This window comes from Calonectris borealis, chromosome 18 (assembly GCF_964195595.1).
Source record: "Calonectris borealis chromosome 18, bCalBor7.hap1.2, whole genome shotgun sequence".
In the NCBI taxonomy this organism is placed as follows: Eukaryota; Metazoa; Chordata; class Aves; order Procellariiformes; family Procellariidae; genus Calonectris; species Calonectris borealis.
The window spans coordinates 5,156,712-5,174,431 of NC_134329.1; the positions used below are offsets into that span (position 1 = coordinate 5,156,712).

General features: G+C 52.2%; 1 long non-coding RNA gene across 1 annotated transcript; it reads right to left on the minus strand.

Moving 5' to 3' along the window:
* Positions 1–2,678: 2,678 nt before the first annotated feature.
* LOC142090090 (uncharacterized) lies at positions 2,679–4,872 on the minus strand. The gene is made up of 3 exons (XR_012676417.1): positions 4,519–4,872; positions 3,474–3,960; positions 2,679–3,373 (listed from the first exon to the last, which is right to left on the minus strand). It is a non-coding gene; the product is annotated as an uncharacterized LOC142090090 (long non-coding RNA).
* Between the last annotated feature and the right edge of the window lie 12,848 nt (positions 4,873–17,720).

Sequence of the window (17,720 nt, forward strand, 5' to 3'; positions counted from 1 at the left end):
GCTTCAAGACGTTATTTCCATGAGCCCCTCCTATCTACGCTTGCGCATTGCCTCCTGGTGGTGGTCGTCGGGGGTCGTGGGGATGAAGGTTAGTGGTTCCTCTTCATCACCACTAATAACCCCCGTCTTTGCGCAGACTCAGTTGTTCCTTAGCCTTTACCGAAATCACAGGGTTGGTTTCAACTAGCTTCAAACAAACTCCTGGTTCTTATCAGGAACTGTTGTTGCGATTCCTGCGCTGAGCCTTACAAAAATGTTACAACTAATGTACTAAGTTATTTCGCCCATAGTTTCAATTCTTTAATCACTTATCCCTTCTCGTTCACCCTTTCAAAAGCAGCAGTAAAGAACAAGGATGGCCTATCAAGATGGTAGGAATAACACAGAGAGCCTAAAGCATTTAGCCAGGCAGGGCTTGCAACTAACCTTGTGTCAATGGTTTAATCCCAGCCGGCAACTCAGCACCACACAACCGCTCACTCGCTCCCCCCTCAGTGGGATGGGGTAGAGAATTGGAAGGGCAAAAGTGAAAAAACTCCACTTGTGAGGAAAAGGGGGAAAAAAAGAAAACAGAGAGAAAAACCCAAGACAGACAAGCGGTACAAATGAAAACAATTGCTTGCCACCAACCGACCGATGCCCAGCCAGCCACAGCCCAGCAGCGGCCCCCCTGCCAACCTCCCCCCTAGTTTTATTTCATGAGATCATACAGTCTGGAATATCCCTTGGATCAGTTGAGGTCGGCTGTCCCAGCTGTGTCCCCTCCCAGGCCCTCGCGCACCCCCAGCCTGCTCGCTGGCAGGGCAGGGTGAGGAGCAGAACAGCCCCCGGCGCTGTGCAAGCGCCGCTCAGCAGTAATTAACACACCCCTGCGTCATCAACACTGTTTTCAGCACAAACCCAAAACGCAGGAGGAGGGAGAGTGGGGTAGGAGTGAGGTGCTGGGGAGTGGGAGGGGGGTGCCAGGGTTTGGGCGGGGGGCAATGGGCAGGTTGGCAGGGCAGGCAGCACCCCAGGGGTCCGGGGCAGAGGGGTTACGGGGAGGCAGTGTGGAACACGGGGGGTGGGAGGAGGGAGAGGAGAGAGGAGGGCAGTGCGGGCACGAGGTAAGAGGGCAGGGGATACGGGGGGCGCGTCACGGGGAAAACCTTGCACGGGGGGAAAAGCCTCACAGAGGAAAGGCGGGGCGGACCGGGAGGGGCGGGGGGGGACATGCGTGGGGGTGACCTACGTCAGGGGGTCCACCCGGGACCACCCAAAGCAGAAAACTCGCCTGGGATGACCCGCAACAGATAATCCGTTCCCGATGACTGACCCTCGCTGGATAACCACAAGCGATGCCCCTCAAGTGGCTGGTGTTTCACCCCAAATTTTCCCCAAATTGGGGGGGGGTTTGCTTTTCTATAATATAAAAATTGGGGTTTTTTTTCCTTTTCCAAAATATTCCATTTGGAGGTTTTTTCAACGCTTTTTCACAACAAAAATTGGTGATTTTTGCTTTTGGTTTTGTGCATGAAAATGGGGTTTTTTTTGCTTTCCGGCTGCACAAATCCAGGTGGATTTGGCTTTCCCGGGAGCTCCAAATTGGGTATTTTTCTCCCAAAATTGTGGGTTGTTTTTTTTTTTTTCCACTCCTTGCAGACCCTGATTCAGGGGTTTTGTGGTATTTTTATGCCATGGCAGCAGGTCCCGCTCTGTGTGCACGGCCCTGCAGGGGAAAGTCCCTGTTGGGGGAACTGGCCCCCAATCAGGATGGGAAAAGGCGGAAAAGGAGAACAGGGAAGAGGCAGCTTTTGAAAGCGCTTTTGTCTTCAATAGAGAGGTATTTCGAGGGGGGGGGGGTCGAGTTTAAATCCTTTCTATAAACAGGGTTTCTTTGCATTTTAAAAACCTTATCTATCATAGACATTTACACTTAATGTATTTACACATACATACATATATTTAGTGAATATATTTATGTTTCACTTATACCCCCTTATTTCCCACTTATCCCCCCTATTTCCCACTTATCCCCCCTATTTCCCACTTATTATATATAATACCCATTCAGACTATATATCTGTTGACTTACATATTTTGACACTTAAATGTCTTTATAGGCTTCTATATTTACACCTACATATATTTACACCTACATATATTTACACCTACATATATTTACACCTACATATATTTACACCTACATATATTTACACCTACATATATTTACACCTACATATATTTACACCTACATATATTTACACCTACATATATTTACACCTACATATATTTACACCTACATATATTTATTTACACCTACATATATTTACACCTACATATATTTACACCTACATATATTTACACCTACATATATTTACACCTATATCTTTTATAGGCTGAGATATATATTTACACTTATATCTATTTAGACTTAGATATCCATTTACACTTACGTATAATCTCTTAAATTACGTATAATATCTATTTAGACTTACTATGTAACACGTAGTAAGCGTAGATAGCTCTACCTATTCAGACTTTTTCCTATTTTAAATTCCTTCATATATAAAATATATCATCCTTTTTGCATTTTAAAGTCCTTTATTTTTTAATTTATATACGAGTTATTTTTGTATTTTAAAACCCTATATGTCTATTTAGAATTTTTTATATGCTAAAATCCTTCACATAATATAGTAGATATATATGTTTTTATTTTGAAATCCTTTTATATATAGTTTGTAAATTATACAATTTTAACTTTTTAATGATATCTCAACTGTTACACCTGAGAACCAAAGACTAGCAGTATATCAACAATTGGAAGAGGTGCTGTGCTTGGGTCTTTGGAAGGAAATTGACTGACTTTTTTTTTTTTAAAGAGAGTGAAAAGTCTCATTGCTGATGACTTCTACTGCCAAGTACATCATCTCTTAAGATCCACTCTGATGGGAAGTTCATAAAGTGCAACTCCTTTGAATGAGAAAGATTTCCATTCTGGAAAATCTCTTTCCAACTGAAGTCAAAATTACGCACTGCAGGTTAAGGAAAAAGGACGTGATAGAAGCAGTAACTCACCAAAAACACATCAGGACTCTCTGTCGCTAGTTACGAGGCTGCTGATGCTTCTTGGGAAAGCCTGGAAAACACACCGAAGCGATGCCGATTTGTCCTGTTTTGTCCATGTCTCTTCTTTGACTTTGATTGCTTTTAGTACAGATGCAAGTATCTCAGAAAGGTTTTCGAGCACTACTATAAGATATTTTAAAAACTTACTCACTGAAAAAGCATAAAGCTTTTATCGTGAAATCAAAGTCTGTTTCTTCTGAGCATCTGAACTCTTACAAACAGTTTCTTTCCTCTTTTAATACAAAGTTATTTTCACAGTACCCTTTAATAGTAAGCATACAGAAACAGATTATGCTTTCAGGAAGAGAAAATAGATGGAGGGAAGTAAGCTTTGCATAGGTGTAACACGCTCCAGAACAGACCTTATTTGTAAACACCAAGACACCAAGCTGAGTGGTGCAGTGGACACGCCTGAGAGATGGGATGCTGTGCAGAGGGACCTGGACAAGTTCGAGAAGTGGGCCTGTGTGAACCTCATGAGGTTCAACAAGGCCAAGTGCAAGGTCCTGCGCCTGGGTCAGGGCAACCCCTGGTATCAATACAGGCAGGGGAATGAAGGGATGGAGAGCAGCCCTGCTGAGAAGCACTTGGGGGTACTGGCGGATGAAAAGCTGGACACAAGCCAGCAATGGGCGCTCGCAGCCCAGAAAGCCAACCGTATCCCGGGCCGCATCAAAAGCAGCGTGGCCAGCAGGTCGAGGGAGGTGATTCTGCCCCTCCACTCTGCTCCGGTGAGACCCCACCTGCAGTACTGTGTCCAGATCTGGAGCCCTCAGCAGAAGAAAGGCATGGACCTCCTGGAGCGGGTCCAGAGGAGGGTCACGAAAACGATCAGGGGATGGAACGCCTCTCCTATGAGGACAGGCTGAGAGAGTTGGGGTTGTTCAGCCTGGAGAAGAGAAGGGTTCGGGGAGACCTTATTGCAGCCTATCAGTACTTAAAGGGGGCTTATAAGAAAGATGGGGACAAACTTTTTAGCAGGGCCTGTTGCGACAGGACAAGGGGGAATGGTTTTAAACTAAAAGAGGGTAGATTTAGACTAGATATAAGGAAGAAATTTTTTTACAATGGGGGTGGTGAAACACTGGAACAGGTTTTCCAGAGAGGTGGTAGATGCCCCATCCCTGGAAACATTCAAGGTCAGGTTGGATGGGGCTCTGAGCAACCTGATCTAGTTGAAGATGTCCCTGCCCATGGCAGGGGCGTTGGACTAGATGACTTTTAAAGGTGCCTTCCAATCCAAACTATTCTATGACTCTATTCTATGATACTATTATTTTATTTTTGGTATTTGTGTTAAAATATTTCATATAAAAAATACAGAAGGAGAGTTGCCACATTCTTAATGTTAACTTTAAAGTCCATACTACAGGTACCTTAGGAAAAATGCAGACACACATCATAGACATATCTTGTACTTGCAGACCACTATGGATCCTTTCCATTTGTCTTGTACCTTCATGGCAAAAGAAAGTGCGACCATGGTGAAATGGTGGCAGTTGACATTCTGCTGAGAGGAAAAAACCATTTAGCATAAAGCTGGGTAGGAATCTAAAGCTTCCTTTTTTGTGAAGACTACAACTCAGTGGAGGAAAAAGTATTTCGAAACATCTTTGGTACAGTTGTTGATACAGGCCACTAGAGTTTTTGCATGTTTTAGACAACTGTGCCTTTTTTTGGCTCATTGGCAGCTTTAGTTTCCCTAGAACTCGCTTTCCTAGATACACACAGGTGACAGATGCAGATACCGACATACATTTTCTCAAGCCTAAGTATAGCCGCGATTTCCTCACCCTATACATCCCAAGTTGAACATTTTTGTTAAAGAGTACAGCAACCCATCTGTTCTTGTGAACTCGTTGCAAAAAAGGAATTATTTTTTCCAGGCCGTTTCTCCAGTCAGTCAAGATCTTTTGAAACTGCAGTTGTGCCACCAAACCTGCTCAGGGTCCCTCCCAACCTTCGACCATCGTTAGATTTAACAGGCACACGCTCTATTCCATCTTCCAACAGCAAAAATACATAATGCTCTCAGATCCAGAGCACAACGCTACGGATGTCCACACACACCTTGCTGTTTTGATGAGGAGCCACTGAGCACCCCTGTGAGCACAGCGGGATCATGCGCAAGATCAGTATCCTGGTTTCGGCTGGGATAGAGTTAATTTTCTTCCTAGTATAGTGTTGGTATAGCGCTGTGTTTTAGATTTAGTACGAGAAAAACGTGGATAACACGCTGATGTTTTAGTCGGTGCTAAGTAGTGCTGACGCTAGTCAAGGACTTTTCAGCTTCTCATGCCCTGACAGCGAGAAGCTGGGAGGGGGCACAGCCAGGACAGCTGACCCAAACTGGCCAAAGGGATATTCCATACCATATGACGTCATGCTCAGTATATATGCTGAGGGAGTTGGCCGGGCGGGGGCTACCGCTGCTCGGGGACTGGCTGGGCATCAGTCAGCAGATGGTGAGCAATTGCATTCTGCATCACTTATTTTGTATATTCTTTTATCATTACGATTATTTCCGCTTCCTTTTCTGTCCTATTAAACTGTCTTTTCCTCACCCCACGAACTTCACTTTTTTTTCCGATTCTCTCCCCCATCCCACTTTGGGGGCAGGGGGAGTAAGCAAGCAGCTGTGTGGTGTTTGGCTGCCTGCCGGGTTAAACCACAACAATCAGTTTCACCTATGCTGATTTCAGCGAATGCAGTTTCTGAAGCTTTAAACTTCAGAAAACCATATCTTGACAGTTTGCCACAGTAAAAATGATCCGTAACTAGAACTCTACAAAAACACAGTAACACAAACTGCAAACTCACAGCAGCAACAGCTTCAGAAATATTTAGACCAGGAACAAGGGAAAAAAACAAAACAGCTTCACCTCGTGCCCAGGAAAGTAGCAGACAGAGCAAAGAGTCAGCATTCATAGCCCTTACAGACCACAGGCATTCTCCTTCCATTCCTAATCCCATCTCTTAGGTGGAAATATCGCAGCACTACTGTGGCAATATTGAGAGTACAACAACAGCCCTGCCACAAAACATGATCTTGACTAATGCTATTTACATAGCAGGACACCTAGACAGAGGGACATGTTTTGCCACACACAACCCTGAATCCCCTGAAAATTTATGCTTACCAAAAATAGCCATTTAGAACACATTGCCAAGTAACATTTGGCAATAAAACTTTGATGTGTTTGACACACACAAATTTTTGGTAACTTGCTATTTGCTTCCTGTTATTGTTGTTCTTCCTTCAGAAATTCTACTTGTTATTCACTACCAGTTCAAGTGTTTACCTTCCTGGTATTACCAGCACATTTACACAGGCAAGTAACTTAATTGCTCTTCTAAAATCATCCAAATGAAAATTACAGCCATGAAAGAGGAGTGACAGAGAAGAAAAGGAGAGGTCAGGGAGCGAAAGAGCTCTGCAGGTTGCCACCAGTCAACATTGCACTCTTTTTAAAAAAAAGACCACACAAAAAACCAAACAAAAAACCCATGATGTTATAACTTTTTTCTTTTGGAGCTCATCCCTGTCTCGGCATATTGTCTTGTCAGACATGAAGTGCAGATGATCTGTATCCCAATGACATTTGCACGTGGTGAATACGTGTTCAGAAATAGTCCAGATCTGTAAGACTGGTGTCATTTTTGTGGTTTTAATAATCATATCTCAGTTTGATTAACTGATGCATTTGTGAGGAAACTAATGAACTTTTAAACGTAGCCTTTCCTTGGGGGGGGGGGGGGGTGGGGGGGTGGGGGCGGAGGGGGAATGTTTGAGAGTCTGAAAAAAATTATGATTCAGAGCTCCCAAACGTGACAGAGCAGTGGGGAAATTAATGAAAGCAAAGATAAACAGCAGCAACATTAAGTGAAATCTGGCTTTTCTTCTGATCGTGTACTTAAGAGACTCTCCAAATCTACACCTCAATCCTCTGAACAACTACTCCTTTTTTGGAAGGACACAGTTTTTACATTAAAGTCCTAGACTGAAGGCTCCACGGAACAGAATGTGGACTGAGCCACAGGACGACATGCCATCAACACTCTAATGAAAAAAAAATCAAATAAAAATCAAGTGGAAACATCAGTTTCCATCATGTTTCATTCATTACATTTCTAGTGTTACCTAGGTGCTCAAAAATTAACTATATTGACACTACATATTACTAAAAATTTACTTATACATATAAAAATAAAAGGCTATTTCCAACCTGCCCATAAAATTACTATGAACAAACACAAGAGAAATACTCGACTCTAAAGAAGGTAACAGGCAGCTCTTAATTTATCATAGATGAAAGTTCATTCTTTTACCTGAAACGTTTGTAACTACCAAGGGACCAATTCAGGAACGAGGCATGCTCTGTTAACTGCAATTTTTCATCAGCTTTTCTGCACCAGCAGCAAATTTGCCGTTTCCCTGGGTTTGATGTGGAGTAGCTGCAGCATCCTTGAACTCACCAATGTTTCTCCCCGCTCCCCCAGCCCCATACGTGCCATTACCTGAGCAGAAAGCGGCATCAACCACGCAGGATTTTCTTCACGTGACGCAGAAGGTGACGCTGGGAAAAGAGGAGGCACAAAATGAACCTGTTTGTCACACCCAGCCAACGGTGAAAACACAGGGAAGGATTCTGCCAGAGGGGACACACACTGCGGGAGCTCCAACCAGCCGGTTTCTCTCCCCTTTGCCAGGTATGGGGAAGACTCCACCGCCTTGTGCTGCCGCCTGCCTCAGGAGAGCCGAGGGACCTCCACCTCGCTTCTGCCCTCAGGAACAGGACTGGGAGAGACCCTCCACGCAAAGAGAGGCATGTGGCGTGGATTTAATCCCCGAGGGAAGAGGCCAGGTTCCCGCTGGCAGAAGGACAACTCGCCTCCCTGCTGCTCGGAGCTCCTTGCTGGGGACAGCCCTGCCTGCGCCTGGCTGCTCTTCAGCCGTGCTGGGAGTGCAGTCCGGCCGATGGATGCTCCAGCAAATAGACCCTCCAGCGAATCGCAGCTCCCGCTCGTTACAGCTGCTGGTAATTTTGCCTCTGGCTAAGGCATGCCCCAGACAGCGGACACCCCGTCTCGTTCCAGCTACTGCTTGCTACGGTTCTGGCTAATTGAAGCTCCCGTTGATTTCAGCTCCTTCTCCTTACAAGCTTCTGCTCATTTTAACAGTCTGGGCTTTTGACAAGGTCGTAAATCAAGCGCTGCCAAAACCTGAGTATTAGGATGAAACATCATAGTTGTACATTGCATAAGTATTAATTAGTTTGTATGATTAATTAGTTAATAACTATTTTAAGCAGTGTACAAAGAAGAGCTAGACTTGAAGAGGGTGTGCGCAGTCTGAAAAGCACCGTTCCCCCCAGAGACCACTTCAGACGTTGAGTTTGGCCTGGTGCATGCCGGCCTCCCACACTTCGGGGTCCAACAGGACCAGACCCCCACCTCCGGGGAAGGTCCACACACCCTGCCCACCCCCTGCTTTCCCCCACAGTCCCCAATGCCCTCCCACCCCTCTGCACAAACAGCCAAACTGGCTTCTGCTTTTGGCCCCCAAACCAGCTCATTCCTGAGCCCAAAAACCCAGCTGCTGAGCCTGTTCTCAAGTCCCAAAGATGCCCCCGGGGAGGGTAAGCGCTAGTGTGATGCTTCTGGCAGAAACGGGGCTGAAAGGTCTGATCCTGTCCCTGCAGGGTGACAGTGGGGACTCGGTGTTCGCAACTGCTCTAGTTTAGTTTCATAAAAGTGTTTTTATGTGCGTGTTCTGTGACAATAAAGCTACTGCCTTTGGTCCTGTGTCCCCCACCATGTCTCTCCTGCCACCCTACCCTGCTCCCCATTTGTCCTCTGTCCCCAAGGCTGGACCCCCCGGGGAAGGCCCCCGAGTCTCCTGCCCTCCTCCTCTGCTGCTGGAGGTGACGCAGAGCCCCCAGCCTTTGCTGCTGCCCCCTCATCCCTTGGTTTTTGGGGTTGGGGGGACCCCAGGAGGCCCAGGAAGGTGTGGGGGGCACTGCTTGCTCAGGGCTCCATCCCCATAGCAGTGCTGGGCTTCAGCCTCTGCCACTAGGGAGGGCACCTTGGATGGTTCCACGGGGAGAACACAAAGCCCGATGATCAGCCACTGGGACTAGGGGTGCCCTGGGGATGGGGACAGCACCGGGATGCCCTGATGCCCTTGGGAGTACTGGCATGCAGGAGGGCACTAATGGGGGTGTTTTTGTGAGTGAGGGGGGGCTCCCTAACTGTTGCGGACTGGCAGTAGTGACAGGAAGGGATAGGGACAGAGCCCTCCCTCCCCCAGGGTGCTGCCTGGGCAGAGTCTGGGCCTGGGGCTGCAGGGACCCCTCCTGTCCCCGGCTAAGACCCCCTGCCCCTAATACTCCCCACAGGCCTCCCTTCCCCTGAACTAATCAGGGCGGTACCCCGCCTCACAGAGGCCATGCTCCTGGGGTATATCAGGGGGGCCCTACCAGGCACCCATTGCCCTCCTCATCGTCGGCTCCATAACAGCTTGGGTAGAGAGTGGCCATGGTGAGGGCTGGGGGGCGTGGGGACATCACACGGGCCGGAGCAGCCCAGGGAATGTGGGATCCCCGGCCAGCGCGTGCGGCTGAGGAGCAGGGGATGAGGACCGAGGCATGCATCAGGGTCCATTAGGGAGGGGCTGGATGCATACTGGGGAGGGGACCACCCCGCCCCTCCCAGCACCTCCCATGCATCCCTGGTGCACATCACTGGCCCCCTCCCCAGTACATGCTCGCTCCCTCCCCAGTACAGCTGGGACATGCCCCAGTCCCCTCCCCAATAGACAGCTGGTCCCTCCTTAGTGCACCCCAGTGCATGCCACGCTCTGCCCCCCAGTGTCTCTGGTGCATTCCCCAGGCCCCACCCCAACATCCCCAGTGCATCCCCCATCCCGCTGCACACCCTAGTACTTCCCCATGGTGCCCAGGGGCATCTCCCTGGCCTTCTCCAGCACATCCCAGTGCATCCCGCATCCCCATCCGGGGGGCATCCCCCAGTCTTCACCACCCCAACATTGCCCAGTGCATCCCCTGGTCCCTGTCACCCCCACATCCCCCAGTGCAACCCCTATCCCCATCCCAGTGCATCCCGCGGTCCCCATCCCAAAACAGGGCCAATCCCTCTGCGGTGCATACCCCAGTCCCCACCCCCATGCATCCCTCATCCCAGTGTATCCCCCGGTCCATCCCTCACCCCAGTGCATCCTACTGTCCTGGACTCTGTCATAGACCTAGCTTTTCTGCAGCCAGCAAGCCTGGCTGGTGCCAGAGGCAACTCCCAAGGAGCAGAAGAGGTTTCCTGGGGAGGGGAGGGTGTCAGACCCCCGGCACCCAGCCCAGGCCCCCTCTGGGGAGGGCTCCCCCCGCCAGTGCCGGCAGCAGAGCCCCCCGGTCCCCGGCTCACCACCAGCTCAACGAGCAGCTCATATGTGCCCTCCCAGCTGTCCATCGGGGTGGCAAAACCAGCTCCTTTGTGGCGCTCAACAGGCAAAATATGGCTGATGACTCAGGTGGGCTGGGCGGGCAGGCAAAGGTGTGGGAGCCCTACAGCTCCAAGTCCCTCCTCAGAGCTCACAGCCACCCCATGCTCACAGGTACCTCTCAGCCTGACTCCCCAGGCCCCCCAGCCCCCCACCACACCATTCTCCAGCCACCTGGGAGCCCCTAGCCAAACTCTCCAGCCCCCCAAGGGCCTGCAGTCCCCCACCACACCATTCTCCAGCCACCTGGGAACCCCTAGCCAAACTCTCCAGCCCCCCAAGGGCCTGCAGTCCCCCACCACACCATTCTCCAGCCACCTGGGAGCCCCTAGCCAAACTCTCCAGCCCCCCAAGGGCCTGCAGTCCCCCACCACACCATTCTCCAGCCACCTGGAGCCCCTAGCCAAACTCTCCAGCCCCCCAAGAGCCTGCAGTCCCCCACCACATCATTCTCCAGCCACCTGGGAGCCCCTAGCCAAACTCTCCAGCCCCCCAAGGGCCTGCAGTCCCCCTCAGCCCCACTGCTCAGCCCTCCTAGGGCCCACAGCCCCACTCCCGGGCCCCCCTAGGGCACACAGGCCCCTGCAGCCCCACTCCCCGGCCCCTCGAGGGTCCGCAGCCCCAGCCAGCCCCACTCCCCAGATGCTCACAGCCCCTCCCCTGCCTGGAGCTCCCCCATTCCTCCTCGCCGGGGCCTGCAGGTCCCCCCTCCGCCACAGCCCCACTCCTCGGCTCCCCGGCCCCTCACACTCCCGCTGCGCCGCCGCCTCGGTGCAGACCCCGCCGCGCGCCCCGTTGAAATATCCTCCACAGCCAATCAGCGCACGGCTCCACCGGACCGCCCGCGCGGGGCACGCCGGGAGTTGTAGTCCCCGCCCCAGGAGTGCGCATGCGCACACCGCCTCCTGCACGGCGGCTGGCTGTACAGCGACACCCCCGCACCGGCGATTGTGCAGGGACACTGGTGCCCCCCCATGCTCGCAGCCCGTCCCCAGTGCTTGCAGGTACCTCTCAGCCCCAGGCCCCCCAGTGCTCACAACCCTCCATCACACCATTTCCAGACCCCTAGGAGCCCCGAGCCCCACTCTCAAGTCCCGCCAGGACCCACAGCCCCACTCCCCAGCTCCTTGGGGGACCGCAGCCTCCCCCAGCCCCACTCCCCGGCCCCCCCCGGGACGCACAGCCCCACTCCTCGGCCCCTTCGGGGGTCCACAGCCTCCCCCCAGCCCCACTCTGCAGATGCTCACAGACTCTCCCTGGCGTGGGGGACCCAGTCCCCGTCTCCGGAGCCCGCAGGTCTCCGCTCAGCCCGCCGTGCCCGCGGCACCTCAGGCCGCCGCCGCCGCCGCCGCCGCCGCCGCCGCCGCCGCCGCCGCCGCCGCCGCCGCCGCCGCCGCCGCCGCCGCCGCGCCTGGGTGCAGAGCTCGCCGCGCGCCCCGTTGAAATATCCTCCGCAGCCAATCAGCGCGCGGCTCCACGGGCCGCCCGCGGGGGGCACGCCGGGAGTTGTAGTCCCCGACCCGGAAGTACGCATGCGCACGGCGCCTCGTGCAGTGCGGGTGGCTGTGCAGGGACCCCTGTGCAACGGTGGTGATTGTGCAGGGACCCTTGCGCAACGGGGGGGCGGTGTGTGGAGAACCCCGTGCAATGGGGGGGCAGTGCAGGAGGACCCTTAAGCAATTGGGTGGTGTGCAGGGGACCCTCGTGCAATGGCGGGCAGGTGCACGGGGACCCTTGTGCGATGGTGGTGATTGTGCAGGACCCTCCTGCAATGGTGGTGGCTGTGTAGGACCCCCACGCGATGGTTGTGGTTGTGCAGCGACCCTTATGCGACAGTAACAGTTGTGCAGGACCCTTGTACAATGGCAGTGATGGGGCAGGGACCCTCATGCAATGGGAGGCGGGTGCATGGGAACCCTCATGCGATGCTGGTGATCGAGCAGGACCCCTGTGCAATGGTTGTGGTTGTGTAGGGAGCTCTGTACCATAGTGGTGATGGTGCAGGACCCTCATGTAACAGTGGTGGTTGTGCAGGACCCTCGTGTGACAGTGGTGGTGGTTTTTCTTAGCAGTACCCTTGGGCTCGGGAGCAAAACAGCCGGTGTCTGAAAACACTGGGGTGTTGTGGCTGCTGCTGAGCAGCCTCAAGGCCGCCTCCGGTTCCCACGTGGCTCCCATGGTGTGCGTGGACCCTCCTGCAACGGGTGCAGGTGTGCAAGGAGGGTGATCCGGGGTAGGGGTCCCTCTCTGGAGGCACCCAGCTTGAGCTGACACATAAGAACTAATCAAGGAGTAATGAGGAACCTTCTCTCGGACCTGATGTTAACCAGCGGGATCCCAGGGTCAGACCCTGTTACGGTGATTGGACTCTGGGGAGGTGGCAGAGGGTGCCCTGGACAGGTTGGGGGGGTTCCCTGGGGAGGTGGGGAGCCCCACCTGCCCTGACTGTGGGGACTCCCCACAAGGGGACAGCATGGTGCAAGACTTCAGGGGGACCCCGAGGTGGTGGCACTGGCTCTTCCCAGTGTCTCCCCAGGCACCTGCCGTCCTGAGGGGGGTGTGGGAGGGGTGTCTCAGGGCTGGGGGTGACCGTGGGGATGGGGGGGGGCTCAGGATGCGGGGTGGGGAATCCTGGGTTTAGGGATGGACCCTGGGAGTGGGGTGGGGGGACATCTGGGGACAGGGGTGTTTCTCTGGAGATTGGGGACACCATGTGGGGGGTTGAGACTGGGAGGGATGACCCTGGGGAGGTGGGGGGCACCGCAGGGAGAAAGGATCCCACCCCCCACACCCGCAGCCACCCCAGGGGCAGCCGGGACCCCGACCCACTGGGGGACCAGGATGGGGATGATGGGGACTCACCCACAGACACTGCTCAGGTAATAAAATAGTTCATGCTGCACCCTGTAGGGTCTCTGGGGTGCCCTGGGCAGCAGCCAGCCCTTCCTGGGGGTCCCCAGGCTGCCGGGCTCCTCTGGCCCCAGCCGGCAGGATCTGTGTCCTCCCGGCCACTGGCCATGCAATGGCAGCACTGGCCCATGGCCACGTGTAGACAGGGCTGGAGACAGGGCTGGGGAACGTCTGCACCCCACCTGGGTCTGCAGGGCTTGGGCAGGGGGGACCTGGCATCCTGCAGCTCCACTCCCACCCTGGGGACCCCAAACACCCCCGGGGCAGACGGTGTCCCCAGCGTGTCCACCTGATGGGTGTGGCCTGTGCTCCTGCACACCTGTGTGCATAGTGTGTGTGTGGGGGGCATCGCTGTTCCTGTCCCCGATGGCAGCCGGCACAGGAGGAAGGTGACAGTGAGGGTCCCCGCCAGTGGCCTGGAGCTCGTCACCACTGCGGGGACAGGCAGGGCCAACATCAAGGAGCAATGGCAGCACAGCCCACTCTCTGGGGGTCCCCAGCCCCTGTCTCCAGGGGTTCCCTCGTCCCCGTGTTTTATTGGGGGAACACAGAGCCCATCGATCAGCCGCAGGGACAGGGGACGGGGAGCTGCCCCAGGGATGGGAACAGCACCGGGACACGACGACACTCTTGGGGGTGCTGGCATGCGGGGGGGGAGGTTGCCGCCCGGGATGACGAATGCGCCGGGATGGGGACGGCGCAAGGAGGGGCCAGAGCCGGCGCGCGAACGCCGGGCTGCAGGACCACGCTTCGGCTTCGGGGCGGCAGCAACGAAGGCGGCGGCGGCGGCGCAGCTCCGCACCTGTGCGGTGCCGGCGCTGCAGTACCGCGATTCGGCCACGGGGCGGCAGCAGCAGGGAGCAGCGCCGGGCGGCGCGTGCCCGGGGGCGGCACCGGCGCTGCAGTTCCGCGCTTTGGGCGCCCAGCGCCCGCCGGAACCGCGTAGGTGGGGCGGCAGCGGCGTTTCCTTACCGGGAGGCAGCGACGAGCGCGGCGGCCCCACCCCGCAGACAGCGCAGGATCGCATTGCCGTTAACGGCGAACGGTAGCGTGGAGTAGGGAGGCACCACCGCGCATGCGTGGTTGCGGAGCTGCAGTACCGAATTTGGGTCGCCGGACAGCAGCAGCGAGTGCGGCAACACGTGCCACCGCGCATGCGCGGCTGTCGAGCTGCAGTACCGAGTTTTGGTCGACGGGTGGCAGCAGCGGGTACTGCAAAAAGCGCCGCTGCGCATGCGCAGTTCCCCAGCTGCAGTACCGAATTTTGGTCGCTCGGTGGCAGCAGCGAGCACAGCAAGAAGCGCCACTGCGCATGCGCGGCTCCCGAGCTGCAGTACTCAATTTTGGTCATCGGGTGGCAGCAGCGGGTACTGCAAAAAGCGCCGCTGCGCATGCGCGGCTCCCCAGCTGCAGTACCCAATTTTGATCACCGGGCGGCAGCAACCCCTCACCGATCCTTTCCTAAGGTTTCCGCAGGACGAGCCGTGACCCACCTCTCAGCCCGGATCGTACCACCCAAGGGCGGTAACCGCTTACTGGGGATACTGGGCTTAGATTTCTCTGCCCTTTTCCCACTGGCGGCCCAGGCACTAATCTTCGCCTCTCTACCAAAAAGCACCCGGTGGCTCCAGCATTTCAGTCCTTTGCCTTTGGCTGCTTTAAAAGTCCGGTGGTTGTTTCTGTCCGTGCCCCCAGCCCATTCCCTGGGGAGGAGAAGCAGCACGGGGAACCTGTGGAACAGGTTTCTTTTTTCCCGGAATAAGCCCCAGGGATTGCTGTCTCGGTCTGCAGGTGGCATCAGGGTTGTGGGAGTGACCTCACCGAGTTAACAGATGCTGCCTCCTTAAAACAATCACTTCAACACTTGGTTGCTTTATTTCAGCAATTTTATTTTATCTCCTGGCGTGCAAGCCATTTTCAGCTAGCAACACAGCTAGCTATCATCTTGCTTTGACGTGAAAAGGCTTTTGTAAGTTGAACCCCCCCATTGTTTTGCCATCAAGACCGCAAGGCAAGAAATACATCTCTACTTGAGCAAGCAAGACACCTGCCAAGTAGCATGCAGAGTGATAGGTGGCTGCCTGTGACTGACACCTTTTTCTGCTGAAACCAGAGCACGGTTCCCTCGTGAAGAGCCATTGGCAGTGCTTTCCCTGCTCCGGGTCCCCAGAGAACAGCGTCTTAGTTCAACTGAGTGTGCAGCAGCCTGTTGTCATCCCAGCCCCTTGCCCTTGAGAAAGTGATTGCCTGTAGCAGAAGCAGAACCGCTGCTGGGGAAGGAATGGTGTCAAGCTCTGCAGGCTGCCTGTGTCCTGTGCAGAGTCAATGACCTCAGCAGGCCTGACCACAGGGCCAAGCTAACAACCTGAGGAGTCACAGGGTGTAGCAGTTTCTGCAACAACTGTACTTTCCAGCCTAGCTGGACAGAGCAAGAGGCGAGAGAAAGGGGCCTGCTGGGTGCCTCGAGAGGCAGAATTGCTATAGATTGTGCCGTGGCTGTTCCGCTCTTTGTCTTTGGCAGTTAATTCCCAGAGGTTGGGAAATAGGTATGTTTGCATGGCCTGAGTACTGCTGTGAGTACTGCTGTTCACAGAGCAAAAGGCACTATAAAGCAGCAATGAAGAACAAGGATGGCCTATCAAGATGGTAGGAATAACATTGAGAGCCTAAAGCATTAGCCAGGCAGGGCTTGCAACTAACCTTGTGTTGTGGTTTAACCCCAGCTGGCAACTAAGCACCACACAACCGCTCGCTCACTCCCCCAACACCCCAGTGGGATGATGGGGAGAATCAGAAGAGTAAGAGTGAGAAAACTCATGGGTTGAGATTAAAAAAAAACAGTTCAACAACCACAAGGAACCACCAACACACCAACAACCACTTGTCAGGAAAAGAGGAAACAAAAATAACAAAGAAAGAAAAATAAAACCCAAGAAAGACAAGTGGTACAAATGAAAACAATTACTCGCCACCAACTGATGCCCAGCCAGTCCCTGAGCAGCACCGCCCCTGCCATCCTCCCCTGTAGTTTTATTGCTGAGCATGACATCATATGGTCTGGAATATCCCTTTGGTCAACCTCGCTTAGGGGGATGTTTTAGTGGAAAGCATTTGGGAGGGCAGAGAGAGAGGGGGACAGGGGGTATGTGTGGATAGAAAGGAGCATGGGGGGACCTGTGTGGGGATGACCTACACCCAGAATAATCCACAGGAGGTAACTCACATAATCCACTCTGGATAACCAACCTACTTCCGGATAAACCCCAGCAATGCCCCTCAAACTGCCAGTGTTTCACCCCAAATTGTTTTGTTTTGTTTTGTTTTTTTTATTAGTGGTTTTTTTTCCATAATATAAAAATTGGGGTTTTTTGCTTTTCTAAAGTATTCAATTCTGGAGGATTTCAGCACTTTCCCACAACATAGAAATTAGTGATTTTTGCTTTTCGTTTTGTGCATGAAACAGATATTAGAGGGGAAGTAGAGTTTTTAAATCCTTACTATAAATAGGGTTTCTTTGCATTTTAAAAGCCTTATGTAGCATTTACACTTATGTAATAATATCTGTTTAGACATATATTTTTCTACATTTACACTTATGTATCTATTTAGACTATGTCTATTTACACTTATTATATAGAATAGCTATTACACTTATATAGAACATCTATTTAGACTAGCTATCTGTTTAGACTTATATTTTGACACTTAGTATCTTTTTAGACTTCACTATTTAGACTTAGATATTTACTTACAATTATATCTATTTAGACTTAGTTATCTGTTTACACTTATATGTAATGTCTATTTACATTACATATATCTAAACTTAATATAACACACAGTAAGTGTAGCTAGCTCTATTCAGACTTTTTTCTATTTTAAATTCCTTCATATATAAAATTATCACCCTTTTGGCATTTTAAAGTCCTTTTTTTAAATTTATATATACATGAGTTATTTTTGTATTTTAAAACCCTGTCTATTTAGAAATGTCTATTTAGAATTTTTTTATATATGCTAAAATCCTTTATATAATACAGTAGATATATGTTTTATATGTTTTTATTTTGAAATCCTTTTATATACATAAATGAGTATTATTTTTCTATATATATAAAAATGAGAGATTTTTCTCTATTTCAGTGCCTCACACATATGTACATTTTTAAAAATTTTTTTAACACAC